The sequence below is a fragment of the Coffea arabica genome, chromosome 2e, assembly GCF_036785885.1.
Source record: "Coffea arabica cultivar ET-39 chromosome 2e, Coffea Arabica ET-39 HiFi, whole genome shotgun sequence".
Classification (NCBI taxonomy): domain Eukaryota; kingdom Viridiplantae; phylum Streptophyta; class Magnoliopsida; order Gentianales; family Rubiaceae; genus Coffea; species Coffea arabica.
This window is the reverse complement of record NC_092313.1, coordinates 37,020,608-37,029,476: the sequence shown is the minus strand read 5'-3', so window position 1 is coordinate 37,029,476 and position 8,869 is coordinate 37,020,608. Positions and strand designations below refer to the sequence as shown.

Genomic DNA, 8,869 nt, shown 5'->3' with positions numbered 1-8,869 from the left:
AAGAAACATTTCCTTTTCCTAAATCTGGTTTATGACCTTTCCAAAATTTCACCGATACAATGACAACAAAACCAGCAAAATAAAACAACACACGAGCAATCACACATACATTTAATCTAGTTAAATAAAAAAAGAAACGCTGGAAAAAAGGACAAGAAATACCTCAATGAAGACCTTGGTCCCTTGGCCAAAGTTTTTGATGAGATTGCCAAGCTCCAATAGCCCAATCAATCGCTGCCTCCCTTTTGTTGTCTGCAAGGGTCTTGTGGAAATATTGGGAGAGAGGAGGTTCGAGAGATGTATTGAGAGGGGAAAAAAAATTGGAGTCTTGGTTTTGTTGAGAGCAAAAGAAAAGGCCGAGAGAGTGTCCCCCTTTTTTTTTCTTCCTTCTGTCCGTTCAGAGTCAGCCGAGAGAGGGAGGGAAAAATTTTCTTTTGTGGCTTCTCTAGTTCTCTGTTGAGTCCAGGAAAGGAGCCGAGTGAAGAGTGTCAAAAATCATGATTTTACCAAATGACAAGAAAGGTGAAGAAAATTGAGTGTAGAAATGGGTTAAGTGTATTTGGTGGAAAAAAATGATTAGGATGATTTGATTTCTTGATTTTCTCTTTTTTTGTTTTGTTTTGTTTTGTTTTTTTGTTGTTTTTTTTTAAACAAACTTGCAAAAATAAGAAAAATGCACATTAAAATGTAAGAAAATAAATAAATTACTAAATAGAAAAAATTCAAGAAAACGTTAAAATTTTGACAAAAATTTGGTGTCTACATGGGGGAATGGATTAATGGATTTAGTAGAAATCTGGGGTGGACTTCAAATACAATTGCGAAATTATGGGGGTTAAGAGGTGGGGTTCTGCTGGCAAAATCTCTTAGTATTCGACACCTTTGTATTGAGATGGACGCTTCTATGATTGTTCATATGATCTCTACATACACTAATTATTCTTACACCTACTCTTCTATGATTAATGATTGCAGGAATATCATGAGGAGCTTCCTTACACCTACCATGAAGCATATCTTCAAGGAAGCGAATTGCTGTGCAGATTTTTTGAAATTGGGCGCAGAAAGAGAGGAAGAAAGTTTCAAAGTGTTCAATGACCAGCCTGCAGCCATTGCAAAACTAGTAGAGAATGATTGTTGGGCATTCTATCTATCCCGTTTTGTAAATTCGAGATCTTAAACTCGATCTTTTGCATTGGGTGTTGTAGTGATTCTTTGAAATGTAGTAACCTCTTTCTTACAAAAAAAAAAAAAGGAATCTGATTGCTTCTTGTACTATAACTTTACTCTCTATTAATGAAGCTCTATTTCATCAAAAAAAAAAAATTTCTACCTTCTATTGTTACAAGGATAAAAAATGGGGAAAATGACAATTTTATTACTCCTCCATCCCATATATTTAATTATGTTTGGGGATATGTGTTTTTTATAAATAGTACACTCCATCAAAATATTTTTTCTTTTATTTCACTTTTGCCCTTAATCATGTGTTGGTCAAAGTAAAAAGTAGAAAACAATCCCATCATATTTATCTTTATGTATCATTAATGAAGGGTATAAAGGAAATTTCAGAGTATAAAATAGTTAGAAATGTCAAATATGACAAATATTTTGGGACAGTTAAAAAAGAAAAATATGACACTTTCAATGAGACGGATGGAGTATTTATTATCTTGACTTTTTGCTTTCTAAAATTTACCTTTTTTTTTTACACTTTTAGTTGATCAATAGGGGACATCCAGCAAGGTAGTATCATCTATCCTTCACCTAGGGCTAGAAGCAATGTTTTCAAACCCGGACCGTCAATCGAACCGGTGAGATGAAAGGGTCGAGGTTCAACCGGTCGGACCGGTTCAACCGGGGTTCAATAAATAAATAAATATATATATATATATAGACACACACACCTATGCATAGAATAAGATATAAATACTGAACCACAATACTGTAATTGTTTTAGAATTTACTGCAATTGCAACAGGGAAAATTTGGTGTATTGAGAAAAAAAATAAAAAAAACCCCATCTCCATCACCACTAGGAATGGCAACCGGGGGAGTGGAGTGCCTCATCCCGTTGCCCAAACATTCCCCCCTCATCGGTGCCTACTTGGGCTAAATAGAATAAATGTATAATTAGTAAAAGTGTAATTGGTAATTCAGTATAAATGTATTAGTATATATGTAATGCACATGCCAAACTCAAGCTGAAATTGGGCTATCCAACCAATTGTACCTGATTGAAAACTTTATAATAGCACAAGAGGTGAATTGATTCAATTAGACATTCATGTGAAAAAGAAACATTTTTTGAGGGGGTGGGGGGTTTAATTAGAATTAACCCTTATGGTGACTATGGGTGACTAGTGTAATAACATGAAGAAGAAGGGCAACTTTTTTGAATGTGACCAACGTAAGATGAAGCAAGATGGGAAAGTTAAAAAGTGGGGTGGGCTATTGATATTTCAGCTTTCCGGAAAGTGCCAAATTCCAATTCCTTGATGAGAGTTGGCGCCAGAGGAAGGGAGAAAAGATGCACGTAAGGATGAAGCAACTGGTGAGCATGGGGTTCCCCAACTCTCTGGCTGCTGAAGCCTGAAGCTCTAAAGGCCGCCGGCGGCGACATCGTCAAGGCCACCGACTGGATTCTCAGCCGCAGCCAAACAACACCCAGTCCTCCTCATCGTCATACTGCTGATACTGCATATTGCTGATACTGCAATATAAACTGCAAGCTTCGGACCTCGGTGCTTCCTTTTTGCTGATTGCTATGGATCAAATTGGAGTTTGGAGAAGGAAATAGAAACGGCAGGCAAGGCAATTTTCGGCAATTGCAGAGAGAGCCAGAGAGGAACCCAGGACGACTGAAGCCGCGAAGCAAAGTGCGAACTGCGGCGAAGAGGAAGACTGAAGTGAAGTGAAGATTAGGGTCCGGTCAAAATTGAAAATTTTGTCAATTTTGACTCAAAAATTGGAAAACCGCGGTTCACGGTCCGATCCGGTTTTGAAGGTTTGAATGGTTTTTTACGAGTTTGACCGGTTTTTTATCCAAGTCAACATAAGCTATGGACCGGACCGGACACATGTCCGGTTCGCGGTCGAACCGGCCGGTCCGGTCCGAGTTTGAAAACATTGGCTAGAAGGGACTCATATTTTATTAGCATGATCAGAGAGGTAAGAGAAATTTTTGAAACGGTAAGAATGGTATATATTCTTATGTGATATCAAGACAAATCTTAAAAAGGCACAAAGAATGGTTGACCACATTCCGGAACATTAATTATATATTCATTGGAAGGCACAAAGAAAATTTACCACATTCATTTTGCATTCCATATCCGTAGAGCTGTTAAGTCAATCAAGTAGCTCGAAAGCTCGTTAGAGCTCGGCTCGTTAAGGCTCGAGCTCGGCTCGTTAATTTTGGTTAACGAGTCGAGCTCGAGCTCGAAACATGCTCGTTTAGTTAACGAGCCGAGTAAGCTCGGCTCGTTTGATACTCGAGTAGCTCGTTAGAGCTCGTTAATGAAGGGCATATTTGTCATTTTAGAAATCAAAATTATAAAAATTAAAAATTATAGGTTTTTATTAAGGTTAATTTGCACGAGCTCGAGCTCGAGCTCGTGAAGCTCGACTCGTTTGTGATAAACGAGTCGAGCTCGAGCTCGAGCTCGAGCCACATGTACATTTAACGAGCCGAGTTCGAACACATTTTAAAGCTCGTTTTCCTAACGAGCTCGAGTCAAGCTCGGCTCGAATTAAACTCGAGTCGAGCTCGGCAACCCAATACTCGGCTCGACTCGGCTCGATTAACAGCTCTACATATCCGTAGAGGATTCAACTCCATCCATAGCCAAAAGGGCCCTCCCATTATAATTTACCCACTCCTTACGAGTAATTGTCAGCCGTCGTTGATTGCATATAAATCCACCAACCAACCAACCAAAATCATCTATCTTGTTTGGCAAGTGAATTTTTTAGGTGTTTGTCTAAAATTTTACTATAACTTACTGTATAAGGTTTTTAAAAAATTTTTGAAGTGTGCAAATTTTTGAATATTTTGAAGTGTATAGTTTAAAAACTTTGAGAAGTTTTTTGAAATTACTATAGTTAAAATTTTTAAAAAACTTGTAGCAGACAAACTTGACAAAAAACTCAAGTGCCAAATAGGGCCTTAAATTTGCAGCCTTCAAAATCCACAGCACGTAGCTACGGAGAGAAACCGGCGAAACCGATCACGAAACTGATTTTCCTTCTCTTTCTTCCCCCTAACCTCCTAAATCTAACCGTTCACCAACAACGGGCAACAACGACTTCTGGTCGTATCGTATTTAGGACGACGCGTTGTTAATACCAGTTAATAGTAGTGGTTATACACCAAAACTTCAGTCACGGCTTTTATCGAACACCTCGGCTACAATCTTCTTCGCCAGCAAACCCCGACCGAAATTCGCCATCTAAAGCAGCGTAGGATTGAGAATAACAAGAAGTCAACGCTGGGGGGGGGGACAAGTGCAAGGCGGTTGCCCCTCTGATCTCCTCTTTCTAGCTGGTGGCGGCGGCGACGCTGGTTACCACCTTTTCTAATTTTCCTCATTAACCCAACCCAACATTTTTTTGCCCTCCCCTCTTAATTGTCAAATACTGCAATAAAACAAGAAAATATGCTGACCACAAAGAAGGTTCCCATGGTGGTTTCCAACTACCAAGAAGATGGCAATGATAACAACAATGCTACTGGCATTAGGACCGAAGACGCCACCCAAAGCCAAGCCAGAGGCTGTGTTTGTAATTGTCTTGGCAAATGCTGCTTACCTGGTATATATGTGTTTCTTTATCATTTCATTTTCATTTTTCTACTTACTCTTTTTGAATAATGTCATTTTTCCCTGATTACGGTTTTTGCATATTGTTTTCAAATGGATGTAATGGATTTGGTTCAATATTCTGGCCTAGACTAGGAATTATTCCTGTAAAGCCTGTATTACTTTCATACTTTGAAAGTCAAGCCTTTCTTTTGTTTTATTTTATGTTTAGTCTTTTATATTTGGAATCGCATATCCTTCCTTCTTCCCTTTCGTGCTACGACATGTGATTGCTTGGCTAGGTGGATTTGACATTTAGCTTTCCAAAGCTTAAATTGGTTATAATCGTGTTATATTTTCCTGTTTTTTACTTTTAAAGTTACCAACAAATATGTTATCTTTACAATTGCATACCATATATTCAAGTTTTCAAGCTAACTTTGACATGGGGTTCTAGCTTGTTGTGGCTTAGGCAACAATTTAGCAACACTTTACCTTTGGGATTAAGGAAAATAAGTGAATTTTTGGCTAAAAGCTCTATTTGATGATATCATACATCGGTTTTCTTTGTTTTTCAGTTTCCAAGTTACCTTTGTATGCATTCAAGAATTATGACTATACTTCAAAGAACAATGCTTTCTTTCCTTCTGATGATGGTATATCACCAATCTCGTTCTTGAACAACTTGTTGCTGGGCCAATGGGAAGACCGACTGAGGAGAGGGTTATTTCAGTATGATGTGACCTTATGTGAGACAAAGGTTATTCCTGGAAGATATGGTTTTATAGCCCAGCTGAATGAGGGGCGCCACCTGAAGAAACGGCCAACAGAATTTCGTATTGACCAGGTTCTTCAGCCTTTTGATGAGAACAAATTTAACTTTACCAAGGTGGGCCAGGAAGAAGTACTATTCAGATTTGAATCAAATGATGATGATAAGTCCCGTTTCTTTCCCAGCTATGCAGTTGATATTTGTCCGATTTCACCTCGTGTAGTTGCTATTAATGTAAGCACTTGGCTTCTTGCATATGGTTTGCTGAAATATAATGAGATGTATATCATTGACATTATACACATTTTTCTTTCAGGTGAGTCCAATTGAATATGGGAATGTACTTCTCATCAGGTGCTTGATTGCTTGCCTCAGAGGATTGACCATGAGAGCTTCTTGCTTGCTCTTTATTTTGCTAAAGAAGCTGCAGATCCTTTCTTAAGAGTTGGTTATAACAGTTTGGGTGCCTTTGCCACCATTAATCATCTTCACTTCCAGGTAAATGGTTGAAACCATTTTCAATGATGGTGATGCTGTAGATAGCTCCAAGGAGGTTTTTTGGCTGAATAATTCCTAATCTTTAACAGGCATATTATCTGTTCGTGACTTTCCCATTTGAGAAAGCACCAACTCGCAGAATAATGACCAGGAAAGGATTGCAGGGTGCTGATTTGGTGGTCTCTGAGCTATTGGATTATCCTGTTCGAGGTCTTGTATTTGAAGGTGGAAGTGTACTGCGTGGCTCATCTGATGCTGTTGCAAGTTCATGCATTTACCTCCAATAGAATAACATTCCTTTTAATGTTCTAATTGCTGATTGTGGGAGGAAAATCTTTTTGCTCCCTCAGGTAAATTTGTCTGCTCTCTAATGATTCGGTTGGCAATTTTACATAAATTGGCTTAATGTATTTCGCAGTTGTCATGGATTTTGTTTTTATGATTTATATTCTGTCTATATCATAGTACAAGGGTGTCTTTTAATAAATGCAGACTGAGTAAGTGAAAAAAGTAGTATGCCTGTCCATTGCACTTAGACCAATGTAAAGCTTTACTTAAACATTAACTTTGGGTATGTTAATTGATTTGGTACTTTACGTAGTAATACATGTGTACATTTGTTTTGAAAGAACTTTAGGCACAACCAAAATTTGTTACCTTCCCAATTTTAGCTCAAATGAAAAGTCTCTATGCCTAGAAAGAGACCCCTCTTGGAACAGTCTTAGGTAATAATTGACTCTGGTTAGTTGATGGGTTTGAAATTTTGTTAAAAACTCATTTTGGAAGAATCTTCTCTGCACTTATGAATAGTTCTTGGATATTGTGACACAAAATAGTGATTGCAGCTAGTCTCTGTTCTAATTTGAGTAGTAAATACATGGGAGTTCTGCAGGAGGTGAATCTTCAATAAGTTCTTTGCCTAGAGTTGTTAGTATTGTTTGAAATACTAGTCTCTGCTTGGAGCCTAACTTGAGCTTTGTCTTTTCCCTGGAAGAATATGTACAGTGTTATGCGGAGAAACAAACACTTGGAGAAGTAAGCCTCGAGGTCCTGGAAACTCAAGTCAATCCTGCTGTTTGGGAGATAAGTGGACATATGGTACTCAAGAGGAGAAAAGATTACGATGATGCCTTAGAGGACTATGCATGGAAACTTCTTTCTGAAGTGTCCCTGTCAGGGGTGAGGTTTGAAAGTGTGACGGCATGTGTTTCCGAAGCAGCTGGCTTGCAGGTGGAAGTGGATAAGTACAACATAGACCAAAAAGAATGTATCTATGACTCCCAAGCACCTGGAGTTGCCTCACATCTGCAACGAGATTGCCCGGCAATCCATTGAAGGATTAGGCTACTCTTCTGACAATTTAGGTTTTTTTTTAAAAATGTTTTTCTCCATTCTTTAGCGTTTATGGGTTGTAGTATGAGATTCAGCAGGTCATTGTGAAGAATAGTTACATATAGTCATAGGCAAAAATCTTGTTCCTCTGGAGGATGGATCTTATTATATGATCTGCATATCCCTTGTTTTGATATATCTGCTCTATAGCTTGTTGCTTGACGCTCATTCAGGCTTCAGGCTTAGAGATTGCCCGAGTTGATACTGTGTTTTCCATGAGCTGTTTAGCAGGTTAATGAGATGTGTATATATATTTATTTGTGAATTGTACAGTGTTTCGAGTTTAACCAGGCTATGCTTTACAGGCATATTGTCTAATTTCTGCTTTCTAGATTTAGCAGATGTACTCTAGGAAGCAAACATGAATTGAACGAACACTACCAAGTGGCAAGTATCCAGTGAACCAGAGAGTTCCATCAAACGTCTCCAGTAGTCAGTCCACATCAAACTTCTGTCGGTCAGAGTAAGCTACATTGGGAAGTGGGTAATGAGAAACATTAGAATGCAGGACAGCAGGACCCTGAAGGTTTTACGAGGCCTGCAAATGGTGGATGCCAACAGTGGAGCGGAGATGGTTAAATTTGGTTGGACTTGAATGGAGCCGCTAGAGCTCAAAACCAAAAGCGGATCGCAGAACTAAGAGGAGGAAGGTGTCAACTAGTAGTGCTTTTGCTAAGAAATGAAAGACAACAACTTGGCACTTTTGACCGGGAAGAAATAGTCCAGGCCACTTGGTAAGAGTGATGTGAGGACGAGACTCGAGAGCGCAATTGAATCAGCCAACCGAGATTCCTGCATATTTCTATTGGTTAACACAGTTCAGCTATTGACTATGAGGAGCGGGGTCATCAGTCCCTCGGCCTTCTTTTGTGTATATCAGTCTCCTCTTGCGTTGCTGTACAAGTGTGGAGAAACACACCTCCTCAACCATTCACAGATTTTTACAGCGCAAACACTTGATATTAGCAGTTTTTTCAGAAAGCTCAGGTTCACTCACTCGATTATTGATTTGTTACTTGTTAGCATGCGGATAACTTTTGCAAACTTTTCATTTGTCTAATCCTAGTTCCACCAAACTGAAATGGTTTGGTAAAATTTGGTTGATAATGGATTTCCATTTAGGTTGTGCGTGCGTTGCCGCATGATGAGGTTTGCACCATAAAGTTGCGAACGAAAAACTATTCACGCGACTTCGTTTGCACTCTCTTTGAGCTTAGATGTGCATTAAGTAACGTTTCCGGCAGGGCATATTTTCTTTTTCTTTACTGCTTCTCGTGGGTTTATTATTCTAGAAGGCTTGGACTCCGCCCTCCTGAAGGATGACCACAGCCACAGGCTCGCGAAAATCCTATTCCAAGATCGAGAAATGGCACGATTATCATTCATATATATATATATATATATATAT

At 38.9% G+C, this 8,869-nt stretch overlaps 1 pseudogene; it reads left to right on the top strand.

The window, feature by feature from the left end:
- Positions 1-4,168: 4,168 nt before the first annotated feature.
- LOC113729266 (GDP-L-galactose phosphorylase 1-like) lies at positions 4,169-8,639 on the top strand (annotated as a pseudogene).
- The last annotated feature ends 230 nt before the right edge of the window (positions 8,640-8,869 follow it).